This window comes from Papio anubis, chromosome 12 (genome assembly GCF_008728515.1).
Source record: "Papio anubis isolate 15944 chromosome 12, Panubis1.0, whole genome shotgun sequence".
NCBI lineage: Eukaryota > Metazoa > Chordata > Mammalia > Primates > Cercopithecidae > Papio > Papio anubis.
In genome coordinates this window covers 45,624,781-45,639,521 of record NC_044987.1, presented here as the reverse complement: position 1 = coordinate 45,639,521, position 14,741 = coordinate 45,624,781, and the positions used below count along the sequence as shown (strand labels likewise).

General features: G+C 37.5%; 1 protein-coding gene and 1 pseudogene across 6 annotated transcripts in view; both read right to left on the bottom strand.

Annotated features, from left to right (window-relative positions):
* Positions 1 to 14,741, bottom strand: part of GRM5 (glutamate metabotropic receptor 5) — a 573,536-nt gene that overhangs the window by 112,829 nt on the left and 445,966 nt on the right. The gene's annotated exons all lie outside the window — the stretch shown is intronic.
* LOC101019473 lies at positions 5,844 to 6,803 on the bottom strand (annotated as a pseudogene).

Genomic DNA, 14,741 nt, shown 5'->3' with positions numbered 1-14,741 from the left:
AGAAATTATCAACACTGTATATATAAAGAAACCGAGCTGTAGACAAATGAAGTCGATTTCCTATGGTCACTCAGAGAGTAAAACTCAAAAGTAGACAGAAACTTCTAATGTCATGACTAGTTTTCTTGTTATACTATATTGTTATTCTTTGGAAAGAAGAAATCCCTGTATCACCTTTTAAAAAATTATTCTAAATAAGAGTTAAACTTAGGGAAAACAAATGGTAACAATATTGAATTTTTCCTATATAGTTCCATGCGTCTGTTCTCTCAGATAATGCCTGCTAGCACTGCCCAAGACTTGGGCCCAGATACGTACAGAAAGGGCTGATCAAAGCAAGAGCTTAAAAACTGACGGATGCACATGTTTGTTCACAGTTTGTTAAATCATTTGTTATTATTGAGCATCTGGAAAAAACTGGCGTATTTGAGTGGCATTAGGATCTTGTAGAAGTCCCTGGTGACTTTTTTTCCCTAATCACCCAAAGGCCTAAGTGATTGCAAATTCCTCCCATCAAAACAAACAAACAAACAAACAAACAAACAATAATTGGAAAACCAACAAAATACCAGAAGAGAACAAATAGAAGTTTAACTTTTGTAATCAATTTCTTATTAAGTCATTTTGATGCTTATATATTTTGCAGAAATAAATCATAATTAGTTTTAGCATTCATGAGGCATCAGGAGTTCAGTTCATAGAAATCCAAGTTTAAATTCTGCCTGTGCCATTTCACCTACTTTCCAGCCTTCTTCCTCCACCAGAGAAAGAAGCACATGGCTGACCTTTCACCTTCTTCAGGTAGCTGAGAGAGCTCCATTGAAATGTGTGCTAACAAAATCAGGACTTCACAAAATGCTTTAATCTCATAAAACTCAATGAGCTAGGGGCTATTTCCACTATAGATTAAGAAACTAAAAAAAAAAAAAAAAAAATCAAAGTTACTGTGAATAGCTGGCAAGCTTAGATTTTTTTTTAAAATTGGGGACAGGGGTGGTTGGTATCCATATTTACAAGAGACATTTGTTAATACATCAGTCTCAAGATTATAGATGTGGTGAATATATTGGTAAATTGGGGAATTCTATTGCCTCTTATCTCTGTAGGTTTAGGTCCCCATCTATCTCCACTCCCCCCATAATTCCACACATGGCTGAAGGGGGTGAATGTGCAAGACGACATCGCACTTTGTGTAGAGAATGCCTCTCAACTATTAAGAACAGCAGAGCATAGCATATAAGAGCACAGATTCTGGAAGCAGACAGAAGGTTATAACCATAGTTCTGCCATTTTCTTCTGTTCACTGTTACTAGCAAGTTAGTTAACCTCTCTGTGCCTGAAAAAGATGGTTTTAAAAACGGTATCTAGCAAATTTAGATGATACTTAAACAAGTTTATACTAACAAAGCATTTGATAAAATAAATTGATTTATGTTACCTCATCCCTAACCCAAGTTTTGCTAATATGATTTATTTCTTCACATTAAAAATATAAAGATCTGGGAGAAGTATGTTGCCAGAGGCATTAGCAAGTGCAAATATGCCTAATATGTTCTTTGAGGAATAAAAGAAATGCTGAAGCATAATAAGGGGAAGATAAGTAGGATATGAAGTAAGAGAGAAGGGGGTTGGATGAGGTAGTGCTTCGGAGTGTTTTTTTGTTTTTTGTTTTTTTTTTCCCAGAGAAACATTGCTATCTGATTTTCATTAATTTTTTTTTTTTTTACTTTGCTGCATGGAAAATAGAACAAGAGTGGGAAAATGGGGAAACGCAGGAAATACTGTGACAGAATGCTAAGAGATTATGGTAGCTTAGTCTAGGGAAGGATTCTGAATATATTTCGAAAGCATAGAGAATAGAATGTACTAAAAGATAGGATGTGGAGTGTTAGGAAAAATAATGAAGGATGAGTCCAAGTATTCAGTTAAGTAAGTAGACAGATTAGAGTGTCATTAATTGAGAAGTGAGAAATCACTAATACATAATTATGATTCTGTTCTGTTTCCCTATAATACTGGTACTGACTTTTATCATATATTAAACATTCAATACAAAAATTGCCTGTTTACATAACTATCTCTAACCTGGATCTAAGGCTCAGTTTTGCTGTCTTGTAACATTGGTGGTGATCTGTCACTGATTTCCAGGATACTGTGGACTCCCTAGAGACAAAGATTCTGTGTTTTTCACAGATGTAGCCCTTGTGCCTAGCATAGCACCTGACACACAATTGGCTCTATTAATATATGTTAAGTACATGAATGAGGCCAAAGGGATGACAGGATGCCTCAAGGAGTGTGATCAAATAACAAGTCTCATTCTCAGATCATCAAGTCAGTTTACCAGACAGAAAGCATTCCTTTGTAGAACAGCACTTGTTTAAACAAAACTAAACATAGCAATGCCAATTTACAGCAGGATCGTTAGGTGGACCAGACAATCCCATCAAGCAATCTCATGTATTTTTACCATCTAATAAAACTACATGGGAAAAATTTTGGTCCAATCAAGATGGAGTAAGCGCAGTCTGATTCTCCCACTGAATACAGCTAAAAATCCTGGACAGAGCTGGAGAAGCTAGTTGAAAACTCTCAAAAATAAGTAGTAATAAGTGGATTGGGGAAAAATAACAGAACTCAAAACATCACTGAATCATGCATGAGTTTCTTGAATTTTTTTCCCTAATATCTTCAGATTTAGACTCAAAAGCAGCCAAATCATGGTAGTGTGCACCAGATGCAAGCAGAAAAAGCTCCAAGAAAAGTTCTTTATTTCCAATCTGAGGAATAGAAAATGGCACCCTACAAATCAGAGAGAGTGGAGAAAGTTATATTTTTGTTTTTTTGTTTTCTTCTATTCAAGCCCCCAGGTAACCCTGGCAAGGTGATAGCACGTGGTGGTGGCAAAGGCAAAAGTGTCTGGGTGGATGCTTTTAAATCTAAGGATGGAAACCCTTCTCTGTGACCAAAGGAACTATATCCCAAGAGTGTGTGTGTGTGTGGGGAGAAATTCTCTGTTGGTTTGTTCCTTTCTCTAGCCTTTCCCCACTTGGTTCCCATGGCAGGGTGATCTTAGGAACAGAAAGTGAGAGGCAGAGGTGAAAATTAAAGTCTCAGATCTCTAGCCGGGGGACCAGGAGGTGGGTGGGAGAGGCTGGAACCTGGAGTGGGACAGGGAGACAGTAAGGGCAGGGAGGTGGGGAGTGCTAAGGAAGTGGTTCTATAGCATTGAGTATGATTCTTAGTTTCCCCCTAAGTTGTACAGGCATTGATTTGACTCTGGTCAGCATACCAACCTTTTGAGAACTAAACTATGGGATGGAACAATGGCCAGGGCTAAAGACTGACCACTCGATGAGGCGTATGTTTGATAAACTTTGATAGCACTGCAAAGGCTTTGAAAACTGAGAGTTGAAGGTGCAGCATAAGAAGGTAAGTGGGAACTTACAGACTAATGAGGTTGTTTGCCTATACTTAAAAAACAAACAAACAAACAAACAAAAAACAGTATTCTCCATTAGATTTAAATAGCACCCAAAATTTCATAACATTATATTTCAAATGTCCAGAATATGGCAACTGTATACAATTATTTGGGAGTGATGTAAAGAGCCCAGAAACTTTTACTAATATTCTGGCTTCATTTCTAAATTCAGACTGTTGATACCATCTTTCTTTAATGATTTAGTAGAACTCATTGAGTTATATTCAATTCTTTGTTCTTGCTGCTTTGGCCCTAGAGAGAAATTCTGGCTCATTAAATAATTTATTAGTTGACTCATTCAGAGATTAAGTCATTGATTAAAAAGACATTTATTGAGTACTTACTGCATGTCAGACACTGTGCTGGACGCTGCTGACAGAAACATAAGTAAGATGAATCTGTGTCCTCAAAAAAAAAAAAAAAAAAAATTCACCATATAAGGTATGAGCTCAGTGGTAGAAGCTTGTGGGGACCAAAGGAGTTTCATCTTATTAGGCAAACTTTAAAGTCTTAAATGCACATAATAAAATGCTTTGTTTTATTCAAAGTTCTTTTCTTATCCAGTAAATGGTAGGTATGTTAATTAGTTGGCATGATAGTCCACCAAAGAACAGGACTTCATTCAGTAGTATTTACTTCGTTCAATGATTATTTTTTAGGGTCTGCTGTGAGCCAGGATTAACCTAGCCATGAGGTTCTGTACCAAGCAGACTTACCAGGTACTCTCTGGCTAGATCGGCCTCACAGCAGCATGTAGAGAGGAAATGGAAGCAGGAAAGGCCTGCTCTTCCTTCTTTTTTTCTTTATTCTAAACTAGATCCTTGAGTTAGACCTCTTAACATTCATTCCTAATTTTCATATTGTTTAAACAAATCAGAAGCCTCCAAGAGGATTAGCAGAAACTACAACTCTCCAATCTGTGATTATAATTTAACTTTACAGTGCCTCAAAACATGTTCTTTAATTCATCTGGGAAACCAGAACTTTGAAGCCTAGTAGCTGTTAAACAAAGGAAAATCAGACTGTCTTAACAGTGCAGAATCAAAGAATGTCTGAGATACAAGAGATTTCAGAGAACATCTACTCTACAAGCTGAAGAAAGGAAGCCCTTGGGCTGAATTTGGCCTTTAGATATGTTTTATTTGGCCTAAATGCCGTTTTATGGAAATTTCACATTAATATCTAGCTTTGTAGATTCTCTTGATAATCAGAAGATGTGACAACACTGGCTCCATTTTCTCACATGGCAAATGCTCTGGACCCTGTCTCATCCAAGATTGTGACCTTCTAATTTGGTCCAATAAACTAATATTACAGATAAGGAAAATAAGACCAAGAGGACTTACCTAAAGTCATACCTTTAGTTAGTAGAAGCTAGCCTCAGAATACTTGCCTCCTAATTTCTTGAATAGTGTTATTTTCATTATGTGAGGCTAAGGAACCATTGTTTAAGAATGATTTTGGCAAATTAACTCATGACCATAGAGTAATAAAACAAGCAGCAGTTTATTTTTTTAAAAAAATCTTGAGTTAATTCTTTGTGTTAGTTCTTATTCTAGGCACTAAAATACTTTCAGATTGTCCTCATGGTTTCTTCTGTACCGATTAGTAAGGGAAGGATAGTAAAAGGAAGGAAGATATAAGGGAAGGGATCCAAGTATTTTCTTGGAAGATGATTATAAAATCTGGAAAATACCATTGGATAACATACTATAACATTGCAATGAAAAAGAAAACTGCAGTAAATCAAATTCTCCCTACTCTCATTTATTTTGTGAATCTACTCATTCTTTATGCATATGGCAAATGGATTTCAGTTATGCACAGTGGATGATACCATATTTTTTTCTGCTGTGACAGAAGGGCAGGACATCCCTCCAAGCCAGAATTAATCTTTTGTCATTATATGCTCCCACAGAAATGTGTTTATATCTCTATTACAACACACAATACTCTCTGCCATGCATTAGAATTTTCTATGTGCTTGTCTGTGCCCACCACAGAGTGGGAACTCCCTGAAGGCTAACATTTGTCATGTTATCTTGGATCTTCCATAGTTTTTAACACCATGGCTTAGACTAGGCAATCCATTTCTTCATTTTGCATTTGCTAAATGCCTATTCTGTACAAAAGCCTTTAAACGTATCATGGGATTCAGAGATTACTTCAGAGTAGAAAATCAGCCCTATATGGATCAGACACACATTGATCTTGTTTATCATTGTATTTCCAGCACCCAGAACACTGTTCAACATTGTCAGTAATATAACAGTGGATCATACTTATGATGGTTGAAGGTGGAATAGACTTACTATATGGAATCTAACAGAAAGTGGGCCCAACAGAGAAATGAAGGTGCATAGAAACTGATGTTTATTTTCCATCAACCATTTTTCCATGTTGCTTAAGAGCCCGTGCAAGAACAGCTTAAGACCATTCAGTTGTTGCTCCTACCCATTCAGTGGCCTGAGCAATGGGAACTGCAGACCAATCTTCTGTGGCAGGCTGAGCACTCCAGTCTTCAGTAGGGAACTGCTGAATAGACACAGAGGGCACCTGCACACTTTCAGACCAGTCTGAAACCTCAGGCTGAGTAGTAGTGATCTCAGGAGCTGGAGCAGTCCATTCACCCTGAAATTCCTCCTTGGTCACTGCCTTTTCAGCAGCAGCCTGCTCTTCTTTTTCAATCTCTTCAGGATCTCTGTAGAAGTAGAGATCAGGCATGACCTCCCACGGGTGTTCATGGGAAATGGTGCCATGCATGCACAGAACTTCCCGAGCCAGCATCCACTACATCAAACCCACTGAGTGAGCTCCCTTGTTGTTGCATGGGATGGCAATGTCCACATAGCACAGAATCTGTGTTACACAGAGCAGTGGTAGGTAGGTTAACATAAGATGCCTCCGTGAGAGGCTGGTGGTCAGCCCTGGGGTCAGTAACCACAAGAAGCTGTGGCTCCTGGAAGGCTGCCTGGATCTGGTTAGTGAAAGTTCCAGGAGTGAAGCGGCCAGCAATTGGAGTGGCTCCAGTGGCAGCAGCAAACTTCAGCACGGCCCTCTGGCCAGTTTTCCTGGAGGATATAACACTGACATCAGCAGGGTTTTCAATGGCAACAATGGCACGAGCCGCCAGCAGAAGCTTCTCCCAAGTCCTCTTCAGATTTATGATGTAGATGCCATCACTTTTATAGATGTACTGTTCCATCTGGAAGTCAAGATTAGTGCCACCTAAGTGGGTTCCTGCCGCAAGGAACTTAAGAACATCCTCCTCCTTCATTTGCAGGACATCAAGGGCTCTGGACATTGTGAAAGTTTCCCTTTAAGTTACGACGGGAATCCAGAACAATGCCGTATGGACCCCTCGGTAGGTAGCGCGGAAAGCAGATCAAGTTTAATAAAACAAATGACTAGCTATTGATTTAGGGCTTAGGCGGTGACTAGTGTTCTAGGGAAGAAAAAATATTCTATGAAAGGGCTGGAGTAACTGATGACATCACATAAATCATTCATCCTGTGCCTAACACTATACTGCCTATTCTTTGTCAGGCAGCATGGCAATACTGGAAACCCAGAGCTGTATCCACATGCCTGTAGAGACACCAGTTCCGAATATTTGCAGCATCTCCCGTTTATAATTGTGCCCGAAATACAGGCAGTTGACCTCTGAATGCTCATATTGAAATGCAAATGAACACAGCAGCTGCAGAAAGAAGAGGCTTCTTCAGGGAGCTTCAAAAATTCAACAGGGATTGCACACTTCTACGTGCAGAACACCAAATTTTAAATTTAAATGATTCACCATGAACAGCCGGTTGGCAGCCCTCTGATGACTATGTTTTTTTAGATACCATATCTCTCATTCACATTACAGTATTTTGCAGAACTTCCATATGGTATGTAAATGAAAGGAGAATTCCACAGGGGCATGAGGGCTAATGGTTATGATATTATTTAAAAGATTGTGTGGCAAAAACCATAGCATTAAAGTCTTCTTACTATACTAAGACCAAACTCCTAGACCAGACTTTTCCCACTTGGCCCTATCTATCTTCATCGCCACCATTCTTTTCCATGAGTTATATTTTAACTGTGTTTTGTAATGTTTCTGAAGATGTGGCTTTCCCATTTTTTTCCAATTAGCTTTTTGTCATCCGTTAAAATACAATCTAGTGGTCACTGTACGATGAATCCTTGATAGCGTTTCCCAGGTAGAATTGAAAATGATTCTTTTTTCAGGGCTCCCTCACTTTGAAAAGAAGGAAAATAATACTTTCTTTTAGAGTTGTGAGAATTAGAGGTAATACATATGGAAGTTATGACCCCATAACAGGTACCAAATAATTAGAAACTTGCTGTTGTTATTATACATCTAGTACAATTTACATACACAAGATCACTATTAGTATATTTCTATAATTAACATACTCCATCTTTGAAAATTTGAGAATTACTGTGCTTATTTATTCACACAGTGTTCTAGAGTTTATGCTTCCGACAATGAGATGCAAAAAATGTAAGTTCCTTTAAGATTTTATTTCTAATTAAAAATAATGAGCATGCTAAATGAGAATTCCATCTCTTATAATAAGCACTGTAATTGAAATGAAGTAGAAAATTGCAAAAACGAATTACATTGCAGTATGTAAACCTTCTACAAAGAATTGAACCAGAAAATGCATAGTTCACAAATTGCACACGTGGGAGATTAATCATCATCTCTAATACAAGAGATCTGATTAGGGTAGAAAGTAGATCTGTATAAAATGTCTAATATTGAATCATTTTTATCAAAAAGTATTTTATGAAGCTCCCTCTTCTGAGTGTAGTGGCTATTGTGCCAATGGTACAAATTTTGTAAAGTATAGATATTCCTTTAAAATCACAATGTTATTTTCAACCATGACAATAATTATTTTCTACAAACCATTTTACTCTGAAATATTTCAAAGGTAGCCACTAAAGAAGAGATAGGAGAGGAAAGTATCCCACAGGTGCTACATTCTAGGTACTTTACACTTATGACCTCATGTAGCCCTCACAGCAAACACATAAGCTAAGCATCATTTTCTACCCTTGCTTAGATGAGAACATTTGAGCTCCAAGAGTTAGAATAAAATGTTAAATGACATAAAACTAAAACATAGTTGGGGAGAATTTCAAACACAGTTCAGTCTGACTCTTTCGACTATGTCATCTGCAGTATACCTAAACTTCTGCAGTATACCTAAAAGGAACATTTTCTAAATTATTATCATGTTTAAAAAGAAGTAACAAAGATAAGAAATTGCTTAAATACACTATCCACCTTACCATTATGAATACACATTTATTTCACTATAACCCAGACTTGAATTCCTTTGATTTATGGGATCACACAGCTCAGTACATAGCTCAAGAGCTGCATGCTGGAGGGAGCTACGAGGAAGGGGTGGGGGTGGCAGACACCTGCCTTCTGACATCTGATCTTTTAATCAAAACCTGATATATATGCATTTATTTATTCAATTAGTATGTATTGAACACCAACTGTGTGCCAGGGTTTTCCAGTTAACAGAGATTGCAGTAAATATTTCTTAAGAATCTAGTGTGTCCTAATATCCATAAAACTGCAGTAGAGGAATTAGTCTCATGCATATGCATATGGTTTAGCTTATTTGGAGTCATATAACCTAGGTTTGAAACTATTTTTCCACTTACTAGTTGTATAACCCTGGGCAAGCTTTATTTATTTATTTATTTGTATTCAAGAAAATCTATTACATTTCTTTTTTTTTATTTCTTTTAATGATTTATTATTATTATTATACTTTAAGTTCTAGGGTACATGTGCACAACGTGCAGGTTTGTTACATATGTATACATGTGCCATGTTGCTGTGCTGTACTGGTTAACTCGTCATTTACATTAGGCATATCTCCTAATGCTATCCCTCCCCCCTCCCCCCACCCCACGACAGACCCCAGTGTGTGATGTTCCCCACCCTGTGTCCAAGTGTTCTCATTGTTCAATTCCCACCTATGAGTGAGAACATGCAGTGTTTGGTTTTCTGTCCTTGCAATAGTTTGCTCAGAATGATGGTTTTTAGCTTCATCCATGTCCCTACAAAGGACGTGAACTCATCCTTTTTTATGGCTGCATAGTATTCCATGGTATACATATGTGCCACATTTTCTTAATCCAGTCTATTATTGATGGACATTTGGGCTGGTTCCAAGTCTTTGCTATTGTGAATAGTGATGTTATAAACATACATGTGCATGTGTCTTTATAGCAGCATGATTTATAATCATTTGGGTATATGCCCAGTAATGGGATGGCTGGGTCAAATAGTATTTCTAGTTCTAGATCCTTGAGGAATCGCCACACTGTCTTTCACAATGGTTGAACTAGTTTACATTCTCACCAACAGTGTAAAAGCATTCCTATTTCTCCACATCCTCTCCAGCACCTGTTTTTTCCTGACTTTTTAATGATTACCATTCTAACTGGTGTGAGATGGTATCTCATTGTGGTTTTGATTTGCATTTCTCTGATGGCCAGTGATGATGAGCATTTTTTCATGTGACTGTTGGCTGCATAAATGTTTCTTTTGAGAAGTGTCTGTTCATATCCTTTGCCCACTTTTTGATGGGGTTGTTTGATTTTTTCTTGTAAATTTGTTTAAGTTCTTTGTAGATTCTGGATATTACCCCTTTGTTAGATGGGTGGATTGTAAAAATTTCTCCCATTCTGTAGGTTGCCTGTTTACTCTGATGGTAGTTTCTTCTGCTGTGCAGAAACTCTTTAGTTTAATTAGATAATCCTGGGCAAGTTATTTACTCTCTCTAAACATTACTGGATTTTTGTTAAAAGGACACTAATAGTAATTGTGTCATAAAATTTGATGGGAGCATAAAATGAGATAGTATATGGAAAGTGTGGATAAGAATAGAACCTAGCAAGCAACTGCTTGTTAAGTGTTAATTATGATAATGATGATAATAAGACCACTTATTTTTTATTTTTTCAAGACAGAGTTTCGCTCTTGTCACCCAGCATGGAGTGCAATGGCGCAATCTCAGCTTACTGCAACCTCCGCCTCCCAGGTTCAAGCGATTCTCCTGCCTCAGCCTCCTGAGTAGGTGGGATTATGGTGCCCACCACCATGCCTGGCTAATTTTTCATATTTTTAGTAGAGACAGGGTTTCACTATGTTGGCCAGTCTGGTCTCGAACTCCTGACCTCAGGTGACCCGCCCGCCTCAGCCTCCCAAAATGCTGGCATGACAGGCATGAGCCACCGTGCCCGGCCTGAGACCACTTATATTGTCCTCAATGATCAAATTAAGCTATAGAAATCTTCATGATTGGGCTGCATAAAATACAAATCGCTTTTCTAATTTTGATGGACCTCTTATTTTACCTAGATTATGGAAAACTGTATTATTTTTTCATTTGGGAAATTGAAGTAGCTTTTATTCCCCTGTGTTCCTTTTACTTGACTGCCGAGCAATGGGAATGTCACCCAGGCTCAGTAAATTGGCAGCTGTATTCCAGGAATCTGGAGAGAGCTAAGTAAAGCAAAAGAATGATCAGTATTTATTTGCAATCATGTTCGTGATAGGGTGCAAATGTAGTCATACTCTGGCCAAATTGCTAAAAGCTGTTTCCTGCTTCCTGGAAGCCTATGGACCTGGGCCAACTTTCCAAACTTGGTCTTCCAGCTACCAGTACATCCGGGTGGTGGGGGTGGGCAATATTCTTTAAACCAATACTGTTTATGTCATTTATTTGTCTTAAAAAAGTCAAACTAAAATTGGTTTTTAGTGATCGCAACGAAACCACTGGCATGAGTCAAAATGTTGTTTGGAAAAGCAACTTGCAATCAACTGGATACATATTTACTAATTATTTAAGTTCCAATTCAACTATTGATTTTCATAATAATGAGTGGCTTGGCTGTCTTTAGTGTTTGATGGGCTTGTATGAAGGCCTACAGTCCAAGAGAATTAAATTATTTAATTTTATATTAAAGTCAAACCATGGACCAAAAGTTTTCCTGAGCCAAATTATTTAAGAAAGAAAATGCAAACGTCAAATTCAGTTCACTACTGGCTTCTCCTGATCTGGAATAACATATGCCTCGCACCCTGGAACCTGATTTCACAGGGGAGAATACCTTCCAATTATCTGTGACTATTTGAATCTAGTAATTCTGTATAGAGAAAGAATCACCAGATGAATTTTCTTCCCTCTCTTGTCTGCTGAATAAGCTTAATTAAATATTGCCTGAGAGGATAAGAGAAAACCCTGGGCCATGCCTTATGGACGTACTTATGTACGTACTCCAAAGAGAATGAGAAACATGGGAGGAAGGAACAATGACAAGAGGGAAACTGAAATAAGAAACTAAAAATTTCAGGCTGGGTATGGTTTCTAATGCCTCTAATCCCAGTGCTTTGGGGGACTAAGATGGGAGGATCTCTTGAGCCCAGCAGTTTGAGGTGGCAGTGAGCTATGATGGCACCACTGCATTTCAGCCTGGGCAACAGAGCAAGACCCTAACTGTAAAGAATAAAAATTAAAAATTAAAAATTCAGGCATCAAGGGAACCCTTATTGCAGAAAATTTGCTATGTGCTTCTTAGACAATCAATTAAAACATCAGTTTTGCTTTCTAAATTTTTCCATGTCATATTCAATAATACCTGGTTATTCAGGATTTAAAAAAAAAAACTCTTTGAAGTTATTTACTATGTTTCAGACTTAATTTTCCCCTGTGTTAGAAACAGAGGTAAGATATTGATACAACTAAGATGGTGTTATTGCTAGGGGATCTAGGAATACAGAATTGTATAAAACTATAGCTACTGTTTTGCATGAGGTTTACTTATGTGATACAGTCTTGCCAAACAATGACCGTACCTCATATGTGAAATTAAAATGCTTTATTATTCAAACCATGGTCATTTGGAATGAAGTAAACCTAAATTTTATATCAAAGGGATCTATTCCTCAGCCTCAGATGCAAATCTTACATTAGTAAGATTTGGCAGCTCTACGGGGAACAGGCTAAAGAACTCAAGGGTGCCAAAGATCCAGAGAGCCAGGATTTCTACCTCACTCAGAGAACAGGGAACAAAATGGCCAGGCTTGCCTCCAGATAAGAATATGCCCTACTTCAACTTACTTCCATAGCAAGAGTGTATGAGGAAAGAGAGAAAAGGCTATACCAGTGTCCCTGACTTTGAATCCATAGTACCTCTGCACTCTATCACAGGTGGCCCAGTAAGTATCCTGGAATCTAGCCAAATTGTTACACAAAGAGTAACTTTTCTAAGGAAAAATCCTTAGAAAAGAAGTATTGGGTGGATTTTCTTCTTCATGGGTCACAATTTGACATTCATATTAAAAATTGTTAAGCACTAGCATCGTACCAACATTATCGTATAGAATTGTGGGCCTGAAAAGGCCATGCAATTTACTCTTAAGATGCTGTAACCTAGAGGGAATGTTTAATTGGAGAGAGAGGGAGGGGGGCAAGGGCTGAAGAACTACCTGTTGGGTACTGTGCTCACTTCCTGGGTGATGGGTCTAACCATACCCCAAACCTCAACATCATGTAATATACCTTTGTAACAAATGTGTGCACGTACCCCTAATTCTAAAATAAGAGTTGAAAAAGAAATGAAAATAAAAACAACAAAAAATCAAGCAAACAAAGAGCAATAACACAAATCCAAACTCTAGAAAAGAAGAGAGAATTTGTAGCTTGGGTCAAAGGAGAAAGCTATGATGATTTCTCCTGTGCCACCGTCTAGGCAAAACACAAAAATTCCAGGTAGAATTCAGAGGTAACAGGCAGTGAGCTCTAAGAAATGTCACATATACAGAGCACGTTTTAAGTGACTAGCTTATTTTATTTTATTTTATTTTTACCAGAGTACCTCACACTAAACTTTCACAGACATACTTCTTGGACAATTCTTCCAACAATTTTGTAAATTGAGAGCAGCCTTTACAGGTTACACCAAATATAGAGAGATTTAACAACTTGCCTAAGGTCACAGAGACAGAAAATGGCAGAGAAGCACTACTGCTAAACACAGCTTTGTATAATGCCATGGATTACATAGCTATAGTATAGATAAGAGGTTTTAGATCATAAAACATTCTTAAATGTTGCTTTTATATTTTGCTAGAATTTCACAGATGTAAAACATGCCAATTAAAGCAGAATATATAAAGCAGTCTAATCGGAAACCTTCTGGCAATAAGAGTTTGCACTTAGTTTATAAATGCACAAACCTCTCCACTGTGACTCATAGAGATTTCTGACTTCCATTTATTTGAGTTTCATTTCTCCATACAATGTAATTTTTGGTTGAATTCTTTCTTAGATTTACATTCTTTTATGTGTTCGGAAGTGTTGTGATTCTTGGCTCTGTGAAATTGCTAGAAAAAAGTGCAGAAGAAATATGCCTAATAATGTTGTAATTTATTGAGTTTTACTAAATGACAGACACTATGTATTATGGACTAAATTATGTCCCCTCAAATACCCCCAATATGTTGAAGAAACTCTAATTCCAAGTGTGATGGTATTTGGAGATGAGGTTTTGGGAAGTAATTAGGTTTAGATGAGATAATGAGGGTAGCCTGTTCATGACAGGGTTAATGTCCTTAAAAGAAGAGATACCAGTGACTTGATAAAGAAGACATGAAAAAAATTTGATTCATGCCTTGAATTTCTCTCCCTTTCTGCCAAGTGTGCACATAGCAAGAAGTAGGCTATCTGTAAGTCGGCAAATAAGACCTCACCAGAATCCAACTATATTCACATCCTGATCTCAGGCTTCCAGCCTCCAGCCCTGTGAAAAATAAAATGTTGTTTAAACCACTGTGTCTATGTTATTTTCTTATGGCAGCCCAAGCTGACTTAACACTATGTTAAATGCTTCATAGGTACTATTCCATGTTCTTTTCATAAGATTTCTATCTGCTAGGCATTTAATATTATCCTAAATTTACAACTGAAGAAAGTGAAGAAAGAGAGTTTAAGCAATTTGTCCAGTGTCATAGAGCTATTAAGTGGCAGAGCCAGGATATAAATCTAGCCTGTCAAATGCCAAAGCTTATGCAAAACCACTTTACTGTGATGTCTTCAATGTGCATAACTTTTCATTTCCATAAATCCACCATTCACAAATCAATCAATTTAATCACATTATCACATTTATGAATACGAGATACATGAGTTTACCTTACATTTCTTTGTGG